The following is a 24,024-nucleotide window of genomic DNA, read 5'->3' on the forward strand; positions in this document are numbered from 1 at the left end:
GCATGCTGGTAAACACAGAAAACATGTCACCCGTTCGGGACAGAACAGGTCTGCGGTAACTGGTGGAAACCCCCATAGCGCACTATGGCTACACCAGCTAAGAAGACACCCCCTAGCGACCACGCTGCTGATGAAGATGCGGGGGCACCTAACACAAAATTAAGATGGTCGGAAGACAGGGACCCAAAAGAGGTAACACTTTATTTTACTTTAAAAACGTGTTTAGAATATTATTATTAATTTTAAACGTATGCCGGTGTTTACATGCTGTTAGGCCGTATGTGTGTATATATAAATTTCAATGCAAAGTGAATTTAAATGCATGTTTTCTTCTTTGTATGTTTATCAAAAGAATAGTGTCAGCGCTCCTCCTCCGAGCCCCAGGGATGCTCTCCCAATGTCTGATGAAGACGAAGGTGTCAACACTGGTGATGAGTCTGAAGATGATGACAAGGACCATGAACATGGCAGGGAGGATAAAACCTCAGACACTGATGATGGAGTTGGACCATCAATGGAAAGAGAGGTAAATATAGAGGTCCTACAACTGTGTATAGTTGTGTACTTCTTTACTGACCGACACACATTACAGTTTTAAGTGTTATTTTCTTTTCTCTTCATTAGAATAGTGGAGTACCAGACACCAGTGATATGGATTCCTCTGTCAACTCTTTAAGACCCCGAACAAGATTGAACATTGCATGCTTCTGTTCTTGCCTTGCTAGAACCCACAAGAGTTTTGATTCAGACAGGGAAGTTCCGAGATATAATTGTAAAAACTATGATGATCATGTAACACTAGTGATGACACACACCATAAAGGGCATTATTGCGCTAGTGTTACAACATTGTATTGGCCGTGAATTAGTTGATAAGTGTGAGGCCTGTCTGATAGGTGACCCCAGCCAAGCACAGCATCTCTGTCTAACTTTAGATCACGAGCAAGGGAGTGTCTGGAGTAGTGTCGCTCTTATATGTAACAAAATAAGTGTCACCCACTTTCTAAATGTTGTGTTATGTGTTGCACGTGCCCTATGTGGGCTATGCATCACCAGACAGACTGAGAAAGAAGTGAAATCTCTTTTGCATAGCTTAGAAACATGCACTCTACCTTCGAGATGGTTAAGTGACTTGTTGGAAAGTGTAGATGAGTAAGTGATACAATTAATTGAGAAGGTTATAAATAACAAGCCTTATAAGATGTTTTACAAATTTGTTTTGCAATAAGACATTATATATATTTTTTCCAGAGAAAGAAAACTCCTGCTGCCGTGGGTTTATGTATACGTATGTTTGAGGAATCTCTGCTTGAAGATGCCATCCTCACTCTAATAGCTCACAAGTTTGGTGATTTGTATGACACTAGTAATCCTAATGTGACATTGCTGGTTGAGGATATTGTGAAAACAGTGGATGCCCTCCCCAACATGCTCAAGAGAATGCTGTATAAAGATCCACGTCCTGGTGTACCTGCTTTTACAGCTGTTCAAAAAGTTCTCCAGAGTTCTTTTGGAAACACCATCCCTATCATGACCAAGTCCAATATATATGTGTGTATTTAAAACTTGTATTTTTTAATTTACTAAAACAGTATCATAAGACAATATAACCTTAAAAACACAGTTTATGCTATAAAACATTACACCTCCACACAAGCAGGGTGAGGTACACTCGGACCCTCACCATGATGGATGTCACCCTAGCAAAATGGCTACCATCTTACCAAATGACCTATGACCTTACAAATGGTAACAAAATGGCTCCCATCTTACCAGATGACCTATGACCTTACAAATGGCTGACATCCAATATGGCCGATATCATCCAAGATGGCTGACAAGGGAGGGTAAAAGGGTAACCCTGGGGGTGATGGGAAGGAGAGAGAAGTTCCGGTTCAAAGGTGGGGGTAACCGGAAGGTGAGGTGGGCCTTCCGGTCTATGGTACGTAGGGAGGGCGGGACTTCCGGCTGTCAAAATTGTAAGTGATGCTGCCATCATACCGTTTGACATTGTCTCCAAGGTTCTCATCGTGAATAACAAACAAAATTCAAACTACCTTCTGGCCTGACCTTCTAGCTTGACCTAATCTTTCTTAAGTATACAAGAGAGAAAAACAGGTGTGAGAAAAGAATTTCTAACTTTCCTTCCATACATACATACATACATACATACATACATACATACGGAAAATAAATAATAGAATTTTGAATCACAATAAGATGTTATCAAGTACAGAAAAAGAAAATGTAATAAAATGTGATCTTAAATACATACAAATAAAGAAAATTGGTTTACTATTTCCAGATTCCTTTTTTGAAATACAATGACATGCATTACAAATGAGTATTTACATTATATTTACAGCCGGTGCTCGTGTGTCACTGTGTCCCTCAGGCTGTGGTAGGCGCTGACATATTGGGCAGCCAGGGTGGCTGTGTGTCCCTCCCCCAGGAGGACTGACCGTTTTTCTTTTTTCTAAGTTTTGTCACAGGTTGGGTGGGCATCCATTATGTTGTTACAGAATGTGTCCCTTATTTTGGGCTAAAGCTTTCCGTGGAGGGGAACGTGGATCAGTTTGTACCATTTTTGGGAAGATCTGCCTTGTTGGGGCGGAGCTGTGATCCAGGTGAACAGCAGATCGGGCATAGGTGGGCATGTGGGCAGAGGAGTAGGAAGGCCGGTCAAGCAAATAAGCTTGCTAAGGTACGCAGCAGCAGCAAGCAGCCCCCCCATCCAGCCAGCCAGCCAGTCTGGCTAGCAGTGACTGAGTGGTTGACAGACGGCAAGCAACGGAATGTACGTGCTCTGTGATGTCATAGCAGTCAGCTGAGAGAGGCTCGTGATGTCATCGCTGAGCTGTCTGTCTGTCTGTCTGTCTCTCTCTCTCTCTCTCTCTCTCTCTCTCTCTTCCTCTCAATTCAATTCATTTGTATTGTCAAAGCAATTGGACATACATACATACATACATACATACATATATATATATATATATATATATATATATATATATATATATACATACATACAAACATCCATACATGCTAGAAAGTCATTACTATGTTATCTTAAAGGCTAACTAAGCAGAACATATATCATTATAGAACAGAGTTCATAGGTCAACACATGGTTTTAGGGAACAGGCTCGTAGGTCATACCGTTTGACATTGTCTCCAAGGTTCTCATCGTAAATAACAAACAGAAATCAAACTATCTTCTGGGCTGATCTTCTAGTTTGACCGTATCTTTCTTAAGTATACAAGAGAGAAAAACAGGTGTAAGAAAATAATTTCTAATTTTCCTTCTACACATATATACATACATACATACATATGTAGCGTTATGTTGGGTGTATTTGGATAAGAGCATTTGGGCTCTGAGCTGAAGCACGGATCTAAAGAAGACCTCTCCCCCCCCCAAAGTTATCAGATTTCCTTAGCTCATCAGCTTGGAACTGGTTTGCATCAAAGTGACAGTTTTGGGGAGGATGGCACCGAGAAGAGGCCAAATAGTTTGGAATTCTGCTATGAGATGTCTGGAGAAAGGGGCCTGTAGGTGATAAAAACTCTTTGAAGTGGACGAGAGCCGAAATCCCGACATAGAGCTACGAACCCGGGCCAACCGGCATTTCCAAAAGATGGCATGGATTGACATCAGTCATAAATCAAGCCCCCCTCCAATAGGACACTGGGGGCTGAAACCGAAATCCAATCTCAAGAACTCAGGGACCAATCACCTACTGATCTGACAGACTTTAAGGAACAGCGGACAGTCTTTCTCTCTCTCTTTCTCTCACCTGAACCAGAAACTCGCTGCCACAGCTCAACCTGTAGCTCTGTTGCCAGAACCGGAATCAGAAACCAACCAAGTCTTTGCTGGCAACAGAAGAGTTAAACTGGGAGAAGGAGATTGAGCCGTACGAAGAATTCTTTTAAAGGACTTTATTAAATAAATAACTTTACAGACCCACCTGATCAGTGGAGTTTTACAGCTGGACAATTGACTAAGTCGACTGAATACGAAAGTGTCAGTCACTTAAATAGCTATTTGAGTCTTAAGAAACTTGACCCTTGGAATAAACAGGGCCCTGCTTTCCTCAAAGACTTTGTCTTCAAGTAACTACGGTGGAACCCTGCTTACAAAGAAGATTTTGTGCACAACCTTGGAGCATTCAAACCAGTGGAAAATCTGTTTGGAAAAGACTCTACATTCCCGAAACCCCAACTTACAGGTGCATCGACTGAGTGGAAGTTCTTGGACAAAGCCGAACCAGACTGCCTTTGTTCCAAACCACACAGACCTCGTGCCGAGTGCTGTTATCTGAGCCCGAAGGCAGAGAGGCCTCTCTGCGACGAAGTTCACATAAGTTTAACAGTTTGGAGTTTGTGATTCATGACATTTGAGAAATCAATTAGAAATGTTAATCTGTGATTCATAACTCTAGAATGTGTAATATCATTTAGTTTTCTTAAATATAAATGTGTGTTGCATTAAACTGTTTTGTTGATAATTTTAGAAATAAAATCTGTCAACCCCGAGAAATATCTTCTCATTCCTGTTTAACTGTTTAGTCTGAAATTGACACAAGTTAATAGACATTAGATTATTGGTGGCCCTGCCTATCCTTAATCATTGAATAATAATCAGTTAAGGGAAATTGTGGTAACAAATAGGATCTTTCTCGGCACCTAAACGTAAATGAGACTGATATATATATAACGAGAAGTTACCCGACATAAAAACTAACCTGCGTAGTTATTTAATGTCTGACTAATAATACTAACGAGAGACTCACCTTCGTCTTACTAACCGGTATTGTAGTCAATGTGTTTATAACCTTTTTTGTTTAACGATTTGTTAAACGGAATGTACGTGCTCTGTGCTGTCATAGCAGTAAGCTGAGAGAGGCTCGTCATGTCATCGCTGAGCTGGCTGGCTGGCTGGCTGGCTCTCTGTGTGTGTGTGTGTGTGTGTGTGTGTGTGTGTATGTGTGTCTCTCTGTCTGTCTGTCTGTCTGTCTCTCTCTCTCTCTCTCTCCCTCTCAATTCAATTCATTTGTATTGTCAAAGCAATTGGACATGCATACATACATACATACATATATATGGAAAATAAACAATATGTGTACATCTCTTTCGGCATTAGTGGTGCCCTCACAGATGTGCAAGTTACATGACAGACAGACAGACAGACACACACACACTTTCACACACAGACAGACAGACAGACAGACAGACACACGCATATTATGGGTCTTTGTTGGGTAGTGAAATGGGTAGCATCAGTCGCAGTGTGGGTAATGTCAGGGAGCCAATCATAGTCCCCGTTATTTGCATATCGTGGCGCAAAGCATTCTGGGAAAAGCAACTAAACACGTTTAGTCATGTATTTGTCCATAGTTTACACATGAGATGAAAGAGACAGTATGACGTATTGAGCACCTGGGATTCCTCATGTGTATGTGAGGGGCAGAGGAACCGGATCCCAAGTGTGCGTCCCAGGTGCTATAGGTTTCAAAGCATGCAGGGGAATAGGCACCCCACCCTGACACTTACAGAAGACTGGATAGGGAGATATAAATAGCAATGGGGAGACTCTTGTACTTGGTGTGGCTCTATCCATATAGTGGGGCCAGCAGCCACTTAGCAGGTGCAGCAATAGAAGCTCAGCCTGGGGAGACTGGATTTAGCATTTCCTCTCCATTTTGATAACTATCCATAATCATTTCTGCAAAATACTTCTATGATACCTATGTATGTTTTTTACTTGTACTATATTATACTATCAAGTATCAGTGTACACATACAATGTGACCTGTTACATTAATACAGAGGCCACGGAAGGCCAGATCACTAATAGCCACTGTCCCCTGATATTACACTTTTTCACAATCACTTTGGCACTCATTTCAGAACCTTGATGTCATTTTTCAAAACTCTAGACACTAAACTCACACCCGATGATCAAAATGCACATTTTTCAAAACTCTAACACTTTTTTACAATTGCTTGGATACAATACACATCAACCTCAGATCATTTGTTCATTGAACTAAAATGACACAACTTACATCAAAGTATTACCATTTCAAAATGCAATTCACACATTACATCTGAGATCACTGTCTATTCATTTCATTACAGAGATCTAACTATCAATTGATACAGCTGCTCAAAATGATAAGTGACTGTTGCATTACTCTTAATGCATAGTTTTATGGAAACTGACAAACAGTATTCCATGTTTCGATCATGAAAGTTTCAGGATAATGAGATCCATTGACACCAATAACCGAGGAGCATGGTTTCTTAGGGTTACCATAGACTTGACTGTGTCTTCTTGTTTGTGAAGGAACAGGACTGTGTTTTCCTGTCTGGGTTCCCGCAGGCTTAAGTGGGTTTGACCTACTATTAGAAAAAAAAAAAAAAAGGAGCGCTAATTAATTGTTCAATATCTGATACGCCGGTGATAATATAAAATAACGTGTTTATAGTTTATAGAAGTTTATAGTGTTTATGGTAAATGAAGAAAAGTCATTAAGTTATATACAAGTTCTATAAATGCAAACATTGAAAAGCATGTTTGTTGTTATTCCTATATAGGATTTAGTATTATTTGTGTTTTCTTGTTTTTTGCTATGTTTTCTCCCCTGTCGTTTATTGTTATTTTGCGGGCTTGCACGCCTTGGTTGTTGTGTACAAAACGATACATAGAAAATGGGAAAACGTGTTACTGTGTGGGAACAGCTCTAGTAAGACGGGCGACCCGCCACTTAAAGGTACACATGTAAGGTACATGTATGATAACTATGGAGTGAAGCGGTGCGTTTGACTGGACAATAGGTGACAGAAAATTAAGGTTTCCAGAAGATGGGACTTTTGATTCAGATAGACTTGAGCACCTAAAAACGGTTTTGCAAAATAGGAATACAAAGCATTAAGAAATGAGAAACCAAAGCTAGCTATCTTAAAACATTTGTTAGAGAAAAGAAAGAAAAGACAACAGGCATAATTCAATCTGAATGCCCCGAAGACAAATTAAAAATATATATATATATGTTTTTCAGTATAAATGACAGTCCTCAAGATACTGAAGGAAAATTACTAGATAAGTAATAAATAAGGGTAGTTTGAGACACTGCAGGTCAATATGACATGCCAACCAAAACCATGGTATCTGAATTTACTATGGATATAAATTAATATGTGTCTCTTTGTATGTTTGTACGTTTTCAGTTTGCGCAAGGTAAATGTCCATATTTTGACTTTTTCATGTACTGTATAGTCCAGAATATGACTAAGAGAGTCATAAGTCACAAATAGTTACAGAATGATAGCTAAAAAACGCCAGTTAAATATGTTGTAATAACAGACCTACAAGAAAGTCAGCATTTAACTGTACACAGAATGCTATTGCAAACAGAAATAATAATACAAAATTAAGTTATTTAAATAGGTCTTACGAATACAGAAGTTAAAAGTAACATGTTAGAAATGGAATTAGAGCCAAATTTAGAAATAGGAATCCGAGGCAACCACAAACATTCGGTGAAGGTTTCTTACATATTGATAAATAGATAACCAGATACTCCAGGAAATTAACGATGTGCTCATTTGGAAGCTATGAGTTCCACAATGAAGAGTTTTTAAATCCCTAGTAATAGATCCCTAAATACAATGTGTAGGTAAGAAATTAACTATTGATCAGTTCAATCTGGATTCGGGAACAGTTCTTCTGAACCTGTACTGGTGTAGATTGGACTTCAATAGGAGGAAGTGACACAATAAAGACATGAGCCGCGCAGGAGGACAGTCTTAGTGCCCACGCAGGTTCTTAGTTGGGGAAATCATTGACTGGACACATTTTTTGAAAATGTGCTTTCCTGAAGTACCTGGACATCATTATTGAGATCAATGAAAAGGCTTATTTTCCAAAGATTAAATACATTCATTAACTACAATAATGTAGTGAAATGTATATAAATAGTAATAATACAAATCGATCAAATATAACTTGCATTTTCTTGTAAGAAATTAGGAATAGGAGAAAGAACAGCTGTTGGGATGCAGTGCGATGTTATCCAAAATTGAAAGCGGTTGAGAAAGGAGAGTTTGTTCTGTGTGAGACAAATGTACTGCCACGAGAGACTCTGATGGTGATTGACTGGAATATGAGGGAAAATAATGAAGTTACTACAGGTATAACTAAAGGTGTAACATAACTAATTTAATGAAACATAGTCATGGCAAGTTATAAAACTGTTTGGAAATAGTCCTTTCACAAACAGAAATACCCTATCAATTAGGAAGAGGGGGGCAGGGGGCAAGGGCCGTATGTGCTCCTCTGCTCCCCCTGTTCGCCTGAGCAGACAAGCAGCCTGAGATGAGAGAGAGAGAGAGAGAGAGAGAGAGAGAGAGAGAAGTCAGAGACAAGGCAGAGACTGTAAGTACGTGTAAGGGTTCATAACTTATTACAAACAGAGCAAGAGTGTAATGAATGGTAATTTACACTGCTTGTATTAATAATGATAATAATATTGATGTTGATACAGACGAATACATCACATACTAGATGACAACCGCATAAAACTAATAATAATGAAAATAGGAATAATAGGAGTATGGAAATAATTTCAAATTATGGTTTATTGGTAAAAAATGAATTGAGAAACAAAGATTAATAACTGCCATCATTTACCCAACTACTATTAACTATGGTGTTGAAGGAGCTGCTGTAATAGTTATTGTAATGTTCTCAGGTATTTAAGTTAGATAAAAGGACAAAGATAAGCACATTGTTTTGAAACTTTGACAACTCCACACAAAAAGAGTATCTACACTAGGAAGTAAAGCTGATTCAATAAACACAGGAGATATGATGCTGCTGACGACAGCTGAGTGCTGTACTGAAATAATTTGATAAATGAGATAAATTGGAATCAAGATTATTATTATTTTGAATTGTCCCTTTACTAGAAACCTTATAGATTGTGCGAATGTCAACTAATGTGATAGAGATGCCTTTTATAAGGACGATCTCTGATGTTGTGTGAACCACACATTGTGTCTTCAGACTGATTTATTCCACATGGCAGATATGCATATTATGAATCGTGTCCTGAAGGAACCGATGTCTGACCCATATGGAGAAGATGCTGGTGTTCTTGTTGAGACACAGTAGGCCGAGGGCGCGGCTTTAAAGACAGCCTCACAGCAACTTGAACAGACCAATGCTGAGGTCCACTACGCTGAAGTGATGCTTGACTCAGTGGAGAAATAAGTTAAAATACTATAATTAAAGGTTTTCCAGATTATAGGAATCTACAATATATTGTGAAACTGCTCAGATGACGTCCGCAGTAGCACATATTCTTCTATTGATAGTTTAATTTATAATGTACTATTAGTGGAGATGTCACATTATTCAAATGAATAGAATGACAGCCATGAAGTCAGAATCAGTCCATTGCCCTTCACTTAAGATTTGTACAATGTATAATGTTTATAAATCAAAACGCAACAAATATATGTACAATACAGTTTACAAACTGAATTTGTAAAAAAGAATGTTTTGCTGACTTTTGTATTCTCTTTGAAGCAACAAAATGTATGTGTTATGTATGTCGTAACTAGGGTTTGACTTTTATGACCTGGGGCTGGATGAAATTTAATTTGAGATGCACTGTAAAAGCTCCAGGAAATTGCAACTGGCCACTGCACCTTCCATAAGAGAGCTCAAACATTTGCTAATGCATTGGTTGCCTCACAGGCACTCTTTCCCTGGTTTGCCCATGTGGCGCATGGTGTTGGCCACACGGGCAAAGGGGGGATGAGTGCATCAGTCTTTTAAATTGGTTTGCCCCAGGTTTTATAGTAACAGCTTAGCAATATTGTAGAACTTGCCACATTTGTCAAGCTCATAATCCTGCAATATGCAAATAGATTGTGTTCAAAAGCTTAAATGTTGTGGATATGAATATATACTTGTAATAATATATAGGTGTTCTAAATGGGTTGAAGCCTATCCCGTAGGAAGGCTGAAGTAGTAAAAGTAGCAAAAATACAGTTAAGGGATGTTATATGTAGATTTCGCATTCCAGGGAAATTTCCAGTGATAGGAACACTCACTTCACTGGGACAATAGTGCAGGAACTATGCAAAGCCCTGCGAGGTAAACAACATTTTCACTGCCCCATCAGGCTCAGTCAGCTGGAGCAGTGGAGAAACAAAATGGGATATTAAAGAATAAGCTGTCTAATATATGCAAACAAACAGGACTCAAACGTCCAGATCCCCTTCCTATAGTCCTAATGACAATGAAATCGTCAGCAAATTGAGAAAAACAGGTCTTTCTCCGTGTGAGATTATTATGGGATGACTTATGAGACTCTCCATCACTCCTCCATTGTCTGTAAGGGAAATGGACATCCACTTGATGGATGATGCTATGTTGTCTTTTTGTATGGGACTAACACGTGCTTTCGAAGCTGTCCATTCACAGATGAAAGCCGCCCAGACTGAACCATCCCAGCAGGTTTACCACCCCTTCCAGCAAGATGACTGTGTATATCAAAGCACACAAGAGAAAGTCCTCCCAACAGCCCAGGTGGACAGGGCCCTACCAGGTGCTCCTGACCACCCACACAGCTGTGAAGTGCCTAGGAACGACGACATGGATCCACTCCTCACACTGCAAACTTGCCAATCGGGGCGATCAGCACAACCCTGGTGGAGAACAGAGGGATAAAGGAATTGTTCTTCCACATCAGATTTGACATTACTGTATGTATGCAGGCCCTTGTAATTGCTTTTCCAATACTGCCAACTGGTTATTGATGATTGATTTCACATTGTGGTACGAGTATCGAGTGAAATGCGTGCTATCCACCTCAACAACACAGCGATAACATGGAGCCGGCAGGTGATCCAGGTCACAATAGAGGTCAAGCAGTGGGAGGAGGAAGACGTGGTGGTCAAAGGTGTAGCGTAAGGTACACTTATAAAATTCAATTAAAGAAGTGAATTTATAGTATCACCTTATCACGAATCCTGGAATCTTGTAGAACTCATTTTCTGTAATAATTGGATGCAGACACCAATTCCAAAGATATAAATTGTCAAATTTATTCAAAAACAAAGACTAAATGTAGCACTACACTAATTATACAAAAGGGAAAAACTAATTAAAATTCAACTCTAGATCAACAAATCAAAGACAAATCACTTCCGTGACCAAATCAAAGACCATGGGATCGCATATGATAACACACAAATCATTAAACAAAAAAGGTTATAAACACATTGACTACAATACCGGTTAGTAAGACGAAGGTGAGTCTCTCATTAGTATTGTTAGTCAGACATTCAATAACTACGCAGGTTAGTATTTATGTCAGGTAACTTCTCGTTATATATATATCAGTCTCATTAACGTTTAGGTGGAGAGAAAGATCCTATCATTACTTGTTACCACAATTTCCCTTAACTGATTATTATTCAATGATTAAGGATAGGCAGGGCCACCTATAATCTGGTGTCTATTAACTTGTGTCAATTTCAGACTAAACAGTTAAACAGGAATGAGAAGATATTTCTCGGCGTTGTCAGATTTTATTTCTAAAATTATCAACAAAACAGTTGAATGCAACACACATTTATATTTAAGAAAACTAAATGATATTACACATTCTAGAGTTATGAATCACAGATTAACATTTCTAATTGATTTCTCAAATGTCATGAATCATGAACTCCAAACTGTTAAACTTATGTGAACTTCGTCGCAGAGAGGCCTCTCTGGCTTCGGGCTCAGATAACAGCACACGGCACGAGGTCCGTGTGGTTTGGAACAAAGGCAGTCCGGTTCGGCTTTGTCCAAGAACTTCCACTCAGTCGATGCACCTGGAAGTTGGGGTTTCGCGAATGTAGAGTCTTTTCCAAACAGATTTTCCACTGGTTTGAAGGCTCCAAGGTGGTGCACAAAATCTTCTTTGTAAGCAGGGTTCCACCGTAGTTACTTGAAGACAAAGTCTTTGAGGAAAGCAGGGCCCTGTTTATTCCAAGGGTCAAGTTTCTTAAGACTCAAATAGCTATTTAAGTGACTGACACTTTCGTATTCAGTCGACTTAGTCAATTGTCCAGCTGTAAAACTCCACTGATCAGGTGGGTCTGTGAAGTTATTTATTTAATAAAGTCCTTTAAAATAATTCTTCGCTCAATCTCCTTCTCCCAGTTTAACTCTTCTGTTGCCGGCAAAGACTTGGTTGGTTTCTGATTCCAGTTCTGGCAACAGAGCTACAGGTTGAGCTGTGGCAGCGAGATTCTGGTTCAGGTGAGAGAGAGAGAGAGAGAAAGACTGTCCGCTGTTCCTTATAGTCTGTCAGATCAGTAGGTGATTGGTCCCTGAGTTCTTGAGATTCGATTTCGGTTTCAGCCCCAAGTGTCCTATTGGAGGGAGGCTTTATTTATGACTGATGTCAATCCATGCCATCTTTTGGAAATGCCGGTTGGCCTGGGTTCGTAGCTCTATGTCGGGATTTCGGCTCTCATCCACTTCAAAGAGTTTTTATCACCTACAGGCCCCTTTCTCCAGACATCTCATAGCAGAATTCCAAACTATTTGGCCTCTTCTCGGTGCCATCCTCCCCAAAACTGTCACTTTGATGCAAACCAGTTCCAAGCTGATGAGCTAAGGAAATCTGATAACTTTGGGGGGGGAGAGGTCTTCTTTAGATCAGTGCTTCAGCTCAGAGCCCAAATGCTCTTATCAAAATACACCCAACATAACGCTACATATGTATGTATGTATGTATATATGTGTAGAAGGAAAATTAGAAATTATTTTCTTACACCTGTTTTTCTCTCTTGTATACTTAAGAAAGATACGGTCAAGCTAGAAGGTCAGCCCAGAAGATAGTTTGATTTCTGTTTGTTATTTACGATGAGAACCTTGGAGACATTGTCAAACGGTATGACCTACGTGCCTGTTCCCTAAAACCATGTGTTGACCTATGAACTCTGTTCTATAATGATATATGTTCTGCTTAGTTAGCCTTTAAGATAACATTGTAATGACTTTCTAGCATGTATAGATGTATATATGTATGTATATATATATATATATATATATATGTATGTATGTATGTCCAATTGCTTTGACAATACAAATGAATTGAATTGAGAGGAAGAGAGAGAGAGAGAGAGAGAGAGACAGACAGACAGACAGACAGACAGCTCAGCGATGACATCACGAGCCTCTCTCAGCTGACTGCTATGACATCACAGAGCACGTACATTCCGATGCTTGTCGTCTGTCAACCACTCAGTCACTGCTAGCCAGACTGTCCCTAAGACAAAGTGAACAATACTTCAATTATATCTCCTCCAGACTGAAAGAGAGTATTACGAGCTACGATGAAGTTACCCAAGAGACGTATAAAGCTTGCAGCACCTGGTATTTCCAGGAGGTCACCCATCCAAGTACTGACCAGGACCTGCCCCGTTCAGCTTACGCGATCTGACGAGATCGAGCGCGTTCAGGACGGTGTGGACACAAGCCGAGAGGCCTGGCTGCATGATGTCTCTTAATGGTTGGCGGGTATTGACGGAACTTCCAGCAAAAAAAAAAAAAAAAAAAACGGAGGGAAAAATATCAGTGCAGCAAAGGATGTTGAAAGTAGCCAGGTACGTGTACAATACTTCAATTATATTTCCTCCAGACAGAAAGAGAGTATTAAGAGCTACGATATAGTTACCCAGGAGACGTAAAAAGCTTGCAGCACCAGGTTTTTCTAGGAGGTCTCACATTCAAGTACTGACCAGGTCCTGCCCCGTTTAGCTTCCGAGATCTGATGAGATCGGGCGCATTCAGGACAATGAGTCCGCATGCCAAGAGGCCTGGCTACATGATGTCTCTTAAAGGCTGGAGGATATTGACGGAACTTCCAGCAAAATAATGAAGAAAAAAGAAAAATGGAGGGAAAAATATCAGTGCAGCAAAGGGTGTTGAAAGTAACCGGGTACGTGTACAATATTTCAATTATATCTCCTCCAGACTGAAAGAGAGTATTAAGAGCTACGATAAAGTTACCCAGCAGACGTAAAAAGCTGGCAGCACCTGGTATTTCCAGGAGATCTCCCATCCAAGTACTGACCAGGTCCTGCCCCGTTTCGTTTCCGAGATCTGACGAGATCGGGCGCGTTCAGGTCTGTGTGTCCGCAAGCCGAGATGCCTGGTTGCATGATGTCTCTTAAAGGCTGGCGGATATTGATGGAACTTCCAGAAAAAATAAAAAATAAAAAGAAAAATGGCGGGAAAAATATCAGTGCAGCAAAGGGTGTTGAAAGTAGCCGGGTACGTGTACAATTCTTCAATTATATCTCCTCCAGACAGAAATAGAGTATTAAAAGCTACGATGAAGTTACCCAGGAGACGAAAAAGCTTGCAGCACCTGGTATTTCCAGGAGGTCACCCATCCAAGTACTGACGAGGCCCTGCACCGTTTAGCTTCCGAGATCTGATGAGATCGACCGCGTTCAGGACGGTGTGGCCGCAAGCCAAGCAGCCTGGCTGCATGATGTCTCTTAAAGGCTGGAGGGTATTGACGGAACTTCCGGCAAAAAAAAAAAGAAAAAAGAAAAATGGAGGAAAAAATATCAGTGCAGCAAAGGGTGTTGAAAGTAGCCGGGTATGTGTACAATTCTTCAATTATATCTCCTCCAGACTGAAAGAGAGTATTACGAGCTACGATGAAGTTACCCAAGAGACGTATAAGCTTGCAGCACCTGGTATTTCCAGGAGGTCACCCATCCAAGTACTGACCAGGACCTGCCCCGTTCAGCTTACGCGATCTGACGAGATCGAGCGCGTTCAGGACGGTGTGGACACAAGCCGAGAGGCCTGGTTGCATGATGTCTCTTAATGGTTGGCGGGTATTGACAGAACTTCCAGCAAAAAAAAAAAAAAAGAAAAACGGAGGGAAAAATATCAGTGCAGCAAAGGATGTTGAAAGTAGCCAGGTACGTGTACAATACTTCAATTATATCTCCTCCAGACAGAAAGAGAGTATTAAGAGCTACGATATAGTTACCCAGGAGACGTAAAAAGCTTGCAGAACCAGGTATTTCCAGGAGGTCCCACATTCAAGTAATGACCAGGCCCTGCCCCGTTTAGCTTCCGAGATCTGACGAGATGGGGCGCGTTCAGGACGGTGTGGTTGCAAGCCAAGAGGCCTGGCTGTATGATGTCTCTTAAAGGCTGGAGGGTATTGATGGAACTTCCAGCAAAAAAAAAAAAAAAAAGAAAAACGGAGGGAAAAATATCAGTGCAGCAAAGGGTGTTGAAAGTAGCCGGGTACGTGTACAATTCTTCAATTATATCTCCTCCAGACTGAAAGAGAGTATTAAGAGCTACGATGAAGTTACACAGGATACGTAAAAAGCTTGCATCACCTGGTATTTCCAGGAGGTCACCCATCCAAGTACTAACCAGGCCCTGGCCCGTTTAGTTTCCAAGGTCTGACGAGATCGGGCGCGTTCAGGACGGTGTGGCCGCAAGCCAAGAGGCCTGGCTGCATGATGTCTCTAAATGGCTGGAGGATATTGACAGAACTTCCAGCAAAAAAAAATGAAAAAAGAAAAATGGCGGGAAAAATATCAGTGCAGCAAAGGGTGTTAAAAGTAGCCGGGTACGTGTACAATACTTCAATTATATCTCCTCCAGACAGAAAGAGAGTATTACGAGCTACGATGAAGTTACCCAAGAGACGTATAAAGCTTGTAGCACCTGGTATTTCCAGGAGGTCACCCATCCAAGTACTGACCAGGACCTGCCCCGTTCAGCTTACGCGATCTGACGAGATCGAGCGCGTTCAGGACGGTGTGGACACAAGCCGAGAGGCCTGGTTGCATGATGTCTCTTAATGGTTGGCGGGTATTGACAGAACTTCCAGCAAAAAAAAAAAAAAAGAAAAACGGAGGGAAAAATATCAGTGCAGCAAAGGATGTTGAAAGTAGCCAGGTACGTGTACAATACTTCAATTATATCTCCTCCAGACAGAAAGAGAGTATTAAGAGCTACGATATAGTTACCCAGGAGACGTAAAAAGCTTGCAGAACCAGGTATTTCCAGGAGGTCCCACATTCAAGTAATGACCAGGCCCTGCCCCGTTTAGCTTCCGAGATCTGACGAGATGGGGCGCGTTCAGGACGGTGTGGTTGCAAGCCAAGAGGCCTGGCTGTATGATGTCTCTTAAAGGCTGGAGGGTATTGATGGAACTTCCAGCAAAAAAAAAAAAAAAAAGAAAAACGGAGGGAAAAATATCAGTGCAGCAAAGGGTGTTGAAAGTAGCTGGGTACGTGTACAATTCTTCAATTATATCTCCTCCAGACTGAAAGAGAGTATTAAGAGCTACGATGAAGTTACACAGGATACGTAAAAAGCTTGCATCACCTGGTATTTCCAGGAGGTCACCCATCCAAGTACTAACCAGGCCCTGGCCCGTTTAGTTTCCAAGGTCTGACGAGATCGGGCGCGTTCAGGACGGTGTGGCCGCAAGCCAAGAGGCCTGGCTGCATGATGTCTCTAAATGGCTGGAGGATATTGACAGAACTTCCAGCAAAAAAAAATGAAAAAAGAAAAATGGAGGGAAAAATATCAGTGCAGCAAAGGGTGTTAAAAGTAGCCGGGTACGTGTACAATACTTCAATTATATCTCCTCCAGACAGAAAGAGAGTATAAAGAGCTACGATGAAGTTACCCAGGAGACGTAAAAGCTTGTAGCACCAGGTTTTTCTAGGAGGTCTCACATTCAAGTACTGACCAGGTCCTGCCCCGTTTCGTTTCCGAGATCTGATGAGATCGGGCGCGTTCAGGTCTGTGTGTCCGCAAGCCGAGATGCCTGGTTGCATGATGTCTCTTAAAGGCTGGCGGATATTGATGGAACTTCCAGAAAAAATAAAAAATAAAAAGAAAAATGGCGGGAAAAATATCAGTGCAGCAAAGGGTGTTGAAAGTAGCCGGGTACGTGTACAATTCTTCAATTATATCTCCTCCAGACAGAAATAGAGTATTAAAAGCTACGATGAAGTTACCCAGGAGACGAAAAAGCTTGCAGCACCTGGTATTTCCAGGAGGTCACCCATCCAAGTACTGACGAGGCCCTGCACCGTTTAGCTTCCGAGATCTGATGAGATCGACCGCGTTCAGGACGGTGTGGCCGCAAGCCAAGCAGCCTGGCTGCATGATGTCTCTTAAAGGCTGGAGGGTATTGACGGAACTTCCAGCAAAAAAAAAAAAGAAAAAAAAAAAATGGAGGGAAAAATATCTGTGCAGTAAAGGGTTTTGAAAGTAGCCGGGTACGTGTACAATTCTTCAATTAAATCTCCTCCAGACAGAAAGAGAGTATTAAAAGCTACGACGAAGTTCCCCAGGTGACGTAAAAAGCTTGCAGCACCTGGTACTTCCAGGAGGTCTCCCATCCAAGTACTGACCAGGTCCTGCCCCGTTTAGTTTCTGAGATCTGACGAGATCGGGCGCGTTCAGGACGGTGTGGCCACAAGCCGAGACGCCTGGCTGCATGATGTCTCTTAAAGGCTGGCGGGTATTGACGGAATTTCCAGCATAAAAAAAAAAAAAAAAATAGAAAAATGGAGGGAAAAATATCAGTGCAGGAAAGGGTGTTGAAAGTAGCCGGGTACGTGTACAATTCTTCAATTATATCTCCTCCAGACAGAAAGAGAGTATTAAGAGCTACGATAAAGTTACCCAGGAGAAGTAAAAAGCTTGCAGCACCTGGTATTTCCAGGAGGTCACCCATCCAAGTACTGACCAGGCCCTGCCCCGTTTAGCTTCCGAGATCTGACGAGATCGGGCGCATTCAGGACGGTGTGGCCACAAGCCGAGACGCCTGGCTGCATGATGTCTCTTAAAGGCTGGCGGATATTGACGGAACTTCCAGCAGAAAAATAAAAGAAAAAGAAAAATGGAGGGAAAAATATCAGTGCAGCAACGGGTGTTGAAAGTAGCCTAGTACGTGTACAATTCTTCAATTATATCTCCTGGAGACAGAAAGAGAGTATTAAGAGCTACGATGAAGTTACCCAGGAGACGTAAACAGCTTGCAGCACCTGGTATTTCTAGGAGGTCTCCCATCCAAGTACTGACCAGGCCCTGCCCCGTTTAGCTTCCGAGATCTGACGAGATCGGGCGCATTCAGGACGGTGTGGCCACAAGCCGAAAGGCCTGGCTGCATGATGTCTCTTAAAGGTTGGCGGGTATTGACGGAACTTCCAGCAAAAAAAAAAAAAAAAAAAAAAAAAAAAAAAGAAAAATGGATGGAAAAATATCAGTGCAGCAAAGGGTGTTGACAGTAGCTGGGTACGTGTACAATACTTCAATTATATCTCCTCCAGACAGATAGAGAGTATTAAGAGCTACGATAAAGTTACCCAGGAGACGTAAAAGCTAGCAGCACCAGGTACTTCCAGGAGGTCTCACATTCATGTACTGACCAGGTCCTGCCCCGTTTAGCTTCCGAGATCTGACGAGATCGGGCGCGTTCAGGATGGTGTGGCCGCAAGCCGAGATGCCTGGCTGCATGATGTCTCTTAAAGGCTGGCGGGTATTGACGGAACTGCCAGCAAAAAAAAAAAAGAAAAATAGAGGGAAATATACCAGTGCAGCAAAGGGTGTTGAAAGTAGCCGGGTACGTGTACAATTCTTCAATTATATCTCCTGGAGACAGAAAGAGAGTATTAAGAGCTACGATGAAGTTACCCAGGAGACGTAAAAAGCTTGCAGCACCTGGTATTTCTAGGAGGTCTCCCATCCAAGTACTGACCAGGCCCTGCCCCGTTTAGCTTCCGAGATCTGACGAGATCGGGCGCATTCAGGACGGTGTGGCCACAAGCCGAAAGGCCTGGCTGCATGATGTCTCATAAAGGATGGCGGGTATTGACGGAATTTCCAGCAAAAAAAAAAAAGAAAAATAGAGGGAAAAATATCAGTGCAGCAAAGGGTGTTGAAAGTAGCCGGGTACGTGTACAATTCTTCAATTATATCTCCTGGAGACAGAAAGAGAGTATTAAGAGCTACGATGAAGTTACCCAGGAGACGTAAAAGGCTTGCAGCACCTGGTATTTCTAGGAGGTCTCCCATCCAAGTACTGACCAGGCCCTGCCCCGTTTAGCTTCCGAGATCTGACGAGATTGGGCGCATTCAGGACGGTGTGGCCGCAAGCCGAGAGACCTGGCTGAATGATGACTCTTAAAGGTTGGCGGGTATTGACGGAATTTCCAGCAAAAAAAAATAGAAAAATGGAGGGAAAAATATCAGTGCAGGAAAGGGTGTTGAAAGTAGCTGGGTACGTGTACAATTCTTCAATTATATCTCCTGCAGACAGAAAGAGAGTATTAAGAGCTACGATGAAGTTACCCAGGAGACGTAAACAGCTTGCAGCACCTGGTATTTCTAGGAGGTCTCCCATCCAAGTACTGACCAGGCCCTGCCCCGTTTAGCTTCCGAGATCTGACGAGATCGGGCGCATTCAGGACGGTGTGGCCACAAGCCGAAAGGCCTGGCTGCATGATGTCTCTTAAAGGTTGGCGGGTATTGACGGAACTTCCAGCAAAAAAAAAAAAAAAAAAAAGAAAAATGGATGGAAAAATATCAGTGCAGCAAAGGGTGTTGACAGTAGCTGGGTACGTGTACAATACTTCAATTATATCTCCTCCAGACAGATAGAGAGTATTAAGAGCTACGATAAAGTTACCCAGGAGACGTAAAAGCTAGCAGCACCAGGTACTTCCAGGAGGTCTCACATTCATGTACTGACCAGGTCCTGCCCCGTTTAGCTTCCGAGATCTGACGAGATCGGGCGAGTTCAGGATGGTGTGGCCGCAAGCCGAGATGCCTGGCTGCATGATGTCTCTTAAAGGCTGGCGGGTATTGACGGAACTGCCAGCAAAAAAAAAAAAGAAAAATAGAGGGAAATATACCAGTGCAGCAAAGGGTGTTGAAAGTAGCCGGGTACGTGTACAATTCTTCAATTATATCTCCTGGAGACAGAAAGAGAGTATTAAGAGCTACGATGAAGTTACCCAGGAGACGTAAAAAGCTTGCAGCACCTGGTATTTCTAGGAGGTCTCCCATCCAAGTACTGACCAGGCCCTGCCCCGTTTAGCTTCCGAGATCTGACGAGATTGGGCGCATTCAGGACGGTGTGGCCGCAAGCCGAGAGACCTGGCTGAATGATGACTCTTAAAGGTTGGCGGGTATTGACGGAATTTCCAGCAAAAAAAAAAAAAAAAAAATAGAAAAATGGAGGGAAAAATATCAGTGCAGGAAAGGGTGTTGAAAGTAGCTGGGTACGTGTACAATTCTTCAATTATATCTCCTGCAGACAGAAAGAGAGTATTAAGAGCTACGATGAAGTTACCCAGGAGACGTAAACAGCTTGCAGCACCTGGTATTTCTAGGAGGTCTCCCATCCAAGTACTGACCAGGCCCTGCCCCGTTTAGCTTCCGAGATCTGACGAGATCGGGCGCATTCAGGACGGTGTGGCCACAAGCCGAAAGGCCTGGCTGCATGATGTCTCTTAAAGGTTGGCGGGTATTGACGGAACTTCCAGCAAAAAAAAAAAAAAAAAAAAAAAAAAAAAAGAAAAATGGATGGAAAAATATCAGTGCAGCAAAGGGTGTTGACAGTAGCTGGGTACGTGTACAATACTTCAATTATATCTCCTCCAGACAGATAGAGAGTATTAAGAGCTACGATAAAGTTACCCAGGAGACGTAAAAGCTAGCAGCACCAGGTACTTCCAGGAGGTCTCACATTCATGTACTGACCAGGTCCTGCCCCGTTTAGCTTCCGAGATCTGACGAGATCGGGCGCGTTCAGGATGGTGTGGCCGCAAGCCGAGATGCCTGGCTGCATGATGTCTCTTAAAGGCTGGCGGGTATTGACGGAACTGCCAGCAAAAAAAAAAAAGAAAAATAGAGGGAAATATACCAGTGCAGCAAAGGGTGTTGAAAGTAGCCGGGTACATGTACAATTCTTCAATTATATCTCCTCCAGACTGAATGAGAGTATTAAGAGCTACGCTGAAGTTACCCAGGAGATGTAAAAAGCTTTCAGCACCTGGTATTTCCAGGAGGTCACCGATCCAATTACTGACCAGGCCCTGCCCAGTTTTTCTTCCGAGATCTGACGAGATCTTGCGTCTTCAGGACGGTGTGGCCGCAAGCCGAGATGCCTGGCTGCATGATGTCTCTTAAAGGTTGGCGGGTATTGACGGAACTTCCAGCAAAAAAAAAATATAAAAAAAGAAAAAAGAAAAATGGAGGGAAAAATATCAGTGCAGCAAAGGGTTTTGAAAGTAGCCGGGTACGTGTACAATTCTTCAATAATATCTCCTACAGACTGAAAGAGAGTATTAAGAGCTATGATGAAGTTACCCAGGAGACGTAAAAAGCTTGCAGCACCTGGTATTTCCAGGAGGTCACCCATCCAAGTACTGACCAGGTCCTGCCCCGTTAGCTTCCGAGATCTGACAAGATCGGGCGCGTCCAGGACGGTGTGGCCGCAAGCCGAGATGTCTGGCTGCATGATGTCTCTTAAAGGCTGGCGGGTATTGACGGAATTTCCAGCAAAAAAAAAAAAAAAAAAAAAGAAAAATGGAGGGAAAAATATCAGTGCAGGAAAGGGTGTTGAAAGTAGCCGGGTACGTGTACAATTCTTCAATTATATCTCCTGGAGACAGAAAGAGAGTATTAAGAGCTACGATGAAGTTACCCAGGAGACGTAAAAAGCTTGCAGGACCTGGTATTTCCAGGAGGTCTCCCATCAAAGTACTGACCAGGCCCTGCCCCGTTTAGCTTCCGAGATCTGATGAGATCAGGCGCGTTCAGGACGGAGTGGCCACAAGCCGAAAGGCCTGGCAGCATGATGTCTCTTAAAGGTTGGCGGGTATTGACGGAACTTCCAGCAAAAAAAAAAATTAAAAAAAGAAAAAAGAAAAATAAATGGAAAAATATCAGTGCAGCAAAGGGTGTTGACAGTAGCTGGATACGTGTACAATACTTCAATTATATCTCCTCCAGACAGAGAGAGAGTATTAAGAGCTACGATAAAGTTACCCAGGAGACGTAAAAGCTTGCAGCACTAGGTATTTCCAGGAGGTCTCACTTTCATGTACTGACCAGGTCCTGCCCCGTTTAGCTTCCGAGATCTGACGAGATCGGGCGCGTTCAGGATGGTGTGGCCGCAAGCTGAGATGCCTGGCTGCATGATGTCTCTTAAAGGCTGGCGGGTATTGACGGAACTGCCAGCAAAAAAAAAAAAAAAAAAAGAAAAATGGATGGAAAAATATCAGTGCAGCAAATAGTGTTGACAGTAGCTGGGTACGTGTACAATACTTCAATTATATCTCCTCCAGACAGATAGAGAGTATTAAGAGCTACGATGAAGTTACCCAGGAGACGTAAAAAGCTTGCAGCACCTGGTATTTCTAGGAGGTCTCCCATCCAAGTACTGACCAGGCCCTGCCCCGTTTAGCTTCCGAGATCTGACGAGATCGGGCGCATTCAGGACGGTGTGGCCACAAGCCGAAATGCTTGGCTGCATGATGTCTCTTAAAGGTTGGCGGGTATTGACGGAACTTCCAGCAAAAAAAAAAAAATAAAAAATAGAAAAATGGAGGGAAAAATATCAGTGCAGGAAAGGGTGTTGAAAGTAGCCGGGTACGTGTACAATTCTTCAATTATATCTCCTGGAGACTGAAAGAGAGTATTAAGAGCTACGATAAAGTTACCCAGGAGACGTAAAAGCTTGCAGCACCTGGTATTTCCAGGAGGTCTCACATTCAAGTACTGACCAGGTCCTGCCCGTTTAGCTTCCGAGATCTGACAATATCATGCGCGTTCAGGACGGTGTGGCCGAAAGCCAAGAGGCCCGGCTGCATGATGTCTCTTTAAGGCTGGCGGGTATTGACGGAACTTCAAGCAAAAAAAAAAAGAAAAAAGAAAAATGGAGGGAAAAATATCAGTGCAGCAAAGGGTTTTGAAAGTAGCCGGGTACGTGTACAATTCTTCAATAATATCTCCTACAGACTGAAAGAGAGTATTAAGAGCTATGATGAAGTTACCCAGGAGACGTAAAAAGCTTGCAGCACCTGGTATTTCCAGGAGGTCACCCATCCAAGTACTGACCAGGCCCTGCCCCGTTAGCTTCCGAGATCTGACGAGATCGGGCGCGTTCAGGACGGTGTGGCCGCAAGCCAAGAGGCCTGGCTGCATGATGTCTCTTAACGGCTGGCGGGTATTGATGGAACTTCCAGCAAAAAAAAAAAAAAAAAAAATGGAAAATGGAGGGAAAAATATCAGTGCAGCAAAGGCTGTTGAAAGTAGCCGGGTACGTGTACAATACTTCAATTATATCTCCTCCAGACAGATAGAGAGTATTAAGAGCTACGATGAAGTTTCCCAGGAGACGTAAAAAGCTTGCAGCACCAGGTATTTCCAGGAGGTCTCCCATCCAAGTACTGACCAGGCCCTGCCCCGCTTAGCTTCCGAGATCTGATGAGATCGGGCGTGTTCAGGACGGTGTGGCCGCAAGCCAAGAGGCCTGGCTGCATGATGTCTCTTAAAGGCTGGCGGGTATTGACGGAACTTCCAGCAAAAAATAAAAAATAAATAAATAGAAAAATGGAGGGAAAAATATCAGTGCAGGACAGGGTGTTGAAAGTAGCCGGGTACATGTACAATTCTTCAATTATATCTCCTCCAGACTGAATGAGAGTATTAAGAGCTACGCTGAAGTTACCCAGGAGATGTAAAAAGCTTTCAGCACCTGGTATTTCCAGGAGGTCAACCATCCAATTACTGACCAGGCCCTGCCCAGTTTTTCTTCCGAGATCTGACGAGATCTTGCGTCTTCAGGACGGTGTGGCCTCAAGCCAAGAGGCCTGGCTGCATGATGTCTCTTAAAGGCTGGAGGGTATTGATGGAACTTCCAGCAAGAAACAAAAGAAA

General features: G+C 42.4%; 10 non-coding genes and 20 pseudogenes across 10 annotated transcripts; all 30 read right to left on the bottom strand.

Moving 5' to 3' along the window:
- Positions 1 to 13,434: 13,434 nt before the first annotated feature.
- LOC136733670 (uncharacterized) lies at positions 13,435 to 13,553 on the bottom strand (annotated as a pseudogene).
- A 212-nt stretch (positions 13,554 to 13,765) lies between these two features.
- Positions 13,766 to 13,884, bottom strand: LOC136733737 (uncharacterized; annotated as a pseudogene).
- A 216-nt stretch (positions 13,885 to 14,100) lies between these two features.
- Positions 14,101 to 14,219, bottom strand: LOC136733735 (uncharacterized; annotated as a pseudogene).
- Positions 14,220 to 14,434: 215 nt separating this feature from the next.
- LOC136733507 (uncharacterized) lies at positions 14,435 to 14,553 on the bottom strand (annotated as a pseudogene).
- Positions 14,554 to 14,768: 215 nt separating this feature from the next.
- LOC136733671 (uncharacterized) lies at positions 14,769 to 14,887 on the bottom strand (annotated as a pseudogene).
- A 213-nt stretch (positions 14,888 to 15,100) lies between these two features.
- Positions 15,101 to 15,219, bottom strand: LOC136733753 (uncharacterized; annotated as a pseudogene).
- Positions 15,220 to 15,434: 215 nt separating this feature from the next.
- On the bottom strand, positions 15,435 to 15,553 carry LOC136733448 (uncharacterized; annotated as a pseudogene).
- Positions 15,554 to 15,768: 215 nt separating this feature from the next.
- LOC136733675 (uncharacterized) lies at positions 15,769 to 15,887 on the bottom strand (annotated as a pseudogene).
- A 213-nt stretch (positions 15,888 to 16,100) lies between these two features.
- Positions 16,101 to 16,219, bottom strand: LOC136733754 (uncharacterized; annotated as a pseudogene).
- Positions 16,220 to 16,434: 215 nt separating this feature from the next.
- LOC136733449 (uncharacterized) lies at positions 16,435 to 16,553 on the bottom strand (annotated as a pseudogene).
- Positions 16,554 to 17,101: 548 nt separating this feature from the next.
- On the bottom strand, positions 17,102 to 17,220 carry LOC136733508 (uncharacterized; annotated as a pseudogene).
- A 217-nt stretch (positions 17,221 to 17,437) lies between these two features.
- On the bottom strand, positions 17,438 to 17,556 carry LOC136733479 (uncharacterized; annotated as a pseudogene).
- Positions 17,557 to 17,775: 219 nt separating this feature from the next.
- Positions 17,776 to 17,894, bottom strand: LOC136733610 (5S ribosomal RNA). Its single transcript, XR_010810258.1, has one exon. It is a non-coding gene; the product is annotated as a 5S ribosomal RNA (ribosomal RNA).
- A 216-nt stretch (positions 17,895 to 18,110) lies between these two features.
- LOC136733430 (5S ribosomal RNA) lies at positions 18,111 to 18,229 on the bottom strand. Its single transcript, XR_010810241.1, has one exon. It is a non-coding gene; the product is annotated as a 5S ribosomal RNA (ribosomal RNA).
- A 228-nt stretch (positions 18,230 to 18,457) lies between these two features.
- On the bottom strand, positions 18,458 to 18,576 carry LOC136733562 (uncharacterized; annotated as a pseudogene).
- Positions 18,577 to 18,786: 210 nt separating this feature from the next.
- LOC136733441 (5S ribosomal RNA) lies at positions 18,787 to 18,905 on the bottom strand. Its single transcript, XR_010810242.1, has one exon. It is a non-coding gene; the product is annotated as a 5S ribosomal RNA (ribosomal RNA).
- Positions 18,906 to 19,115: 210 nt separating this feature from the next.
- LOC136733312 (5S ribosomal RNA) lies at positions 19,116 to 19,234 on the bottom strand. The gene has a single exon (XR_010810203.1). It is a non-coding gene; the product is annotated as a 5S ribosomal RNA (ribosomal RNA).
- Positions 19,235 to 19,443: 209 nt separating this feature from the next.
- LOC136733454 (5S ribosomal RNA) lies at positions 19,444 to 19,562 on the bottom strand. Its single transcript, XR_010810243.1, has one exon. It is a non-coding gene; the product is annotated as a 5S ribosomal RNA (ribosomal RNA).
- A 217-nt stretch (positions 19,563 to 19,779) lies between these two features.
- LOC136733616 (uncharacterized) lies at positions 19,780 to 19,898 on the bottom strand (annotated as a pseudogene).
- A 210-nt stretch (positions 19,899 to 20,108) lies between these two features.
- Positions 20,109 to 20,227, bottom strand: LOC136733320 (5S ribosomal RNA). The gene has a single exon (XR_010810210.1). It is a non-coding gene; the product is annotated as a 5S ribosomal RNA (ribosomal RNA).
- A 219-nt stretch (positions 20,228 to 20,446) lies between these two features.
- On the bottom strand, positions 20,447 to 20,565 carry LOC136733465 (5S ribosomal RNA). The gene has a single exon (XR_010810244.1). It is a non-coding gene; the product is annotated as a 5S ribosomal RNA (ribosomal RNA).
- A 227-nt stretch (positions 20,566 to 20,792) lies between these two features.
- On the bottom strand, positions 20,793 to 20,911 carry LOC136733563 (uncharacterized; annotated as a pseudogene).
- Positions 20,912 to 21,121: 210 nt separating this feature from the next.
- Positions 21,122 to 21,240, bottom strand: LOC136733763 (uncharacterized; annotated as a pseudogene).
- A 225-nt stretch (positions 21,241 to 21,465) lies between these two features.
- LOC136733428 (uncharacterized) lies at positions 21,466 to 21,583 on the bottom strand (annotated as a pseudogene).
- Positions 21,584 to 21,802: 219 nt separating this feature from the next.
- On the bottom strand, positions 21,803 to 21,921 carry LOC136733412 (uncharacterized; annotated as a pseudogene).
- Positions 21,922 to 22,145: 224 nt separating this feature from the next.
- Positions 22,146 to 22,264, bottom strand: LOC136733627 (uncharacterized; annotated as a pseudogene).
- Positions 22,265 to 22,481: 217 nt separating this feature from the next.
- LOC136733477 (5S ribosomal RNA) lies at positions 22,482 to 22,600 on the bottom strand. The gene has a single exon (XR_010810245.1). It is a non-coding gene; the product is annotated as a 5S ribosomal RNA (ribosomal RNA).
- Positions 22,601 to 23,153: 553 nt separating this feature from the next.
- On the bottom strand, positions 23,154 to 23,271 carry LOC136733279 (5S ribosomal RNA). Its single transcript, XR_010810171.1, has one exon. It is a non-coding gene; the product is annotated as a 5S ribosomal RNA (ribosomal RNA).
- Positions 23,272 to 23,490: 219 nt separating this feature from the next.
- On the bottom strand, positions 23,491 to 23,609 carry LOC136733244 (5S ribosomal RNA). The gene has a single exon (XR_010810146.1). It is a non-coding gene; the product is annotated as a 5S ribosomal RNA (ribosomal RNA).
- Positions 23,610 to 23,830: 221 nt separating this feature from the next.
- Positions 23,831 to 23,949, bottom strand: LOC136733783 (uncharacterized; annotated as a pseudogene).
- Positions 23,950 to 24,024: the final 75 nt, after the last annotated feature.

This window comes from Amia ocellicauda, unplaced genomic scaffold (assembly GCF_036373705.1).
Source record: "Amia ocellicauda isolate fAmiCal2 unplaced genomic scaffold, fAmiCal2.hap1 HAP1_SCAFFOLD_36, whole genome shotgun sequence".
NCBI lineage: Eukaryota > Metazoa > Chordata > Actinopteri > Amiiformes > Amiidae > Amia > Amia ocellicauda.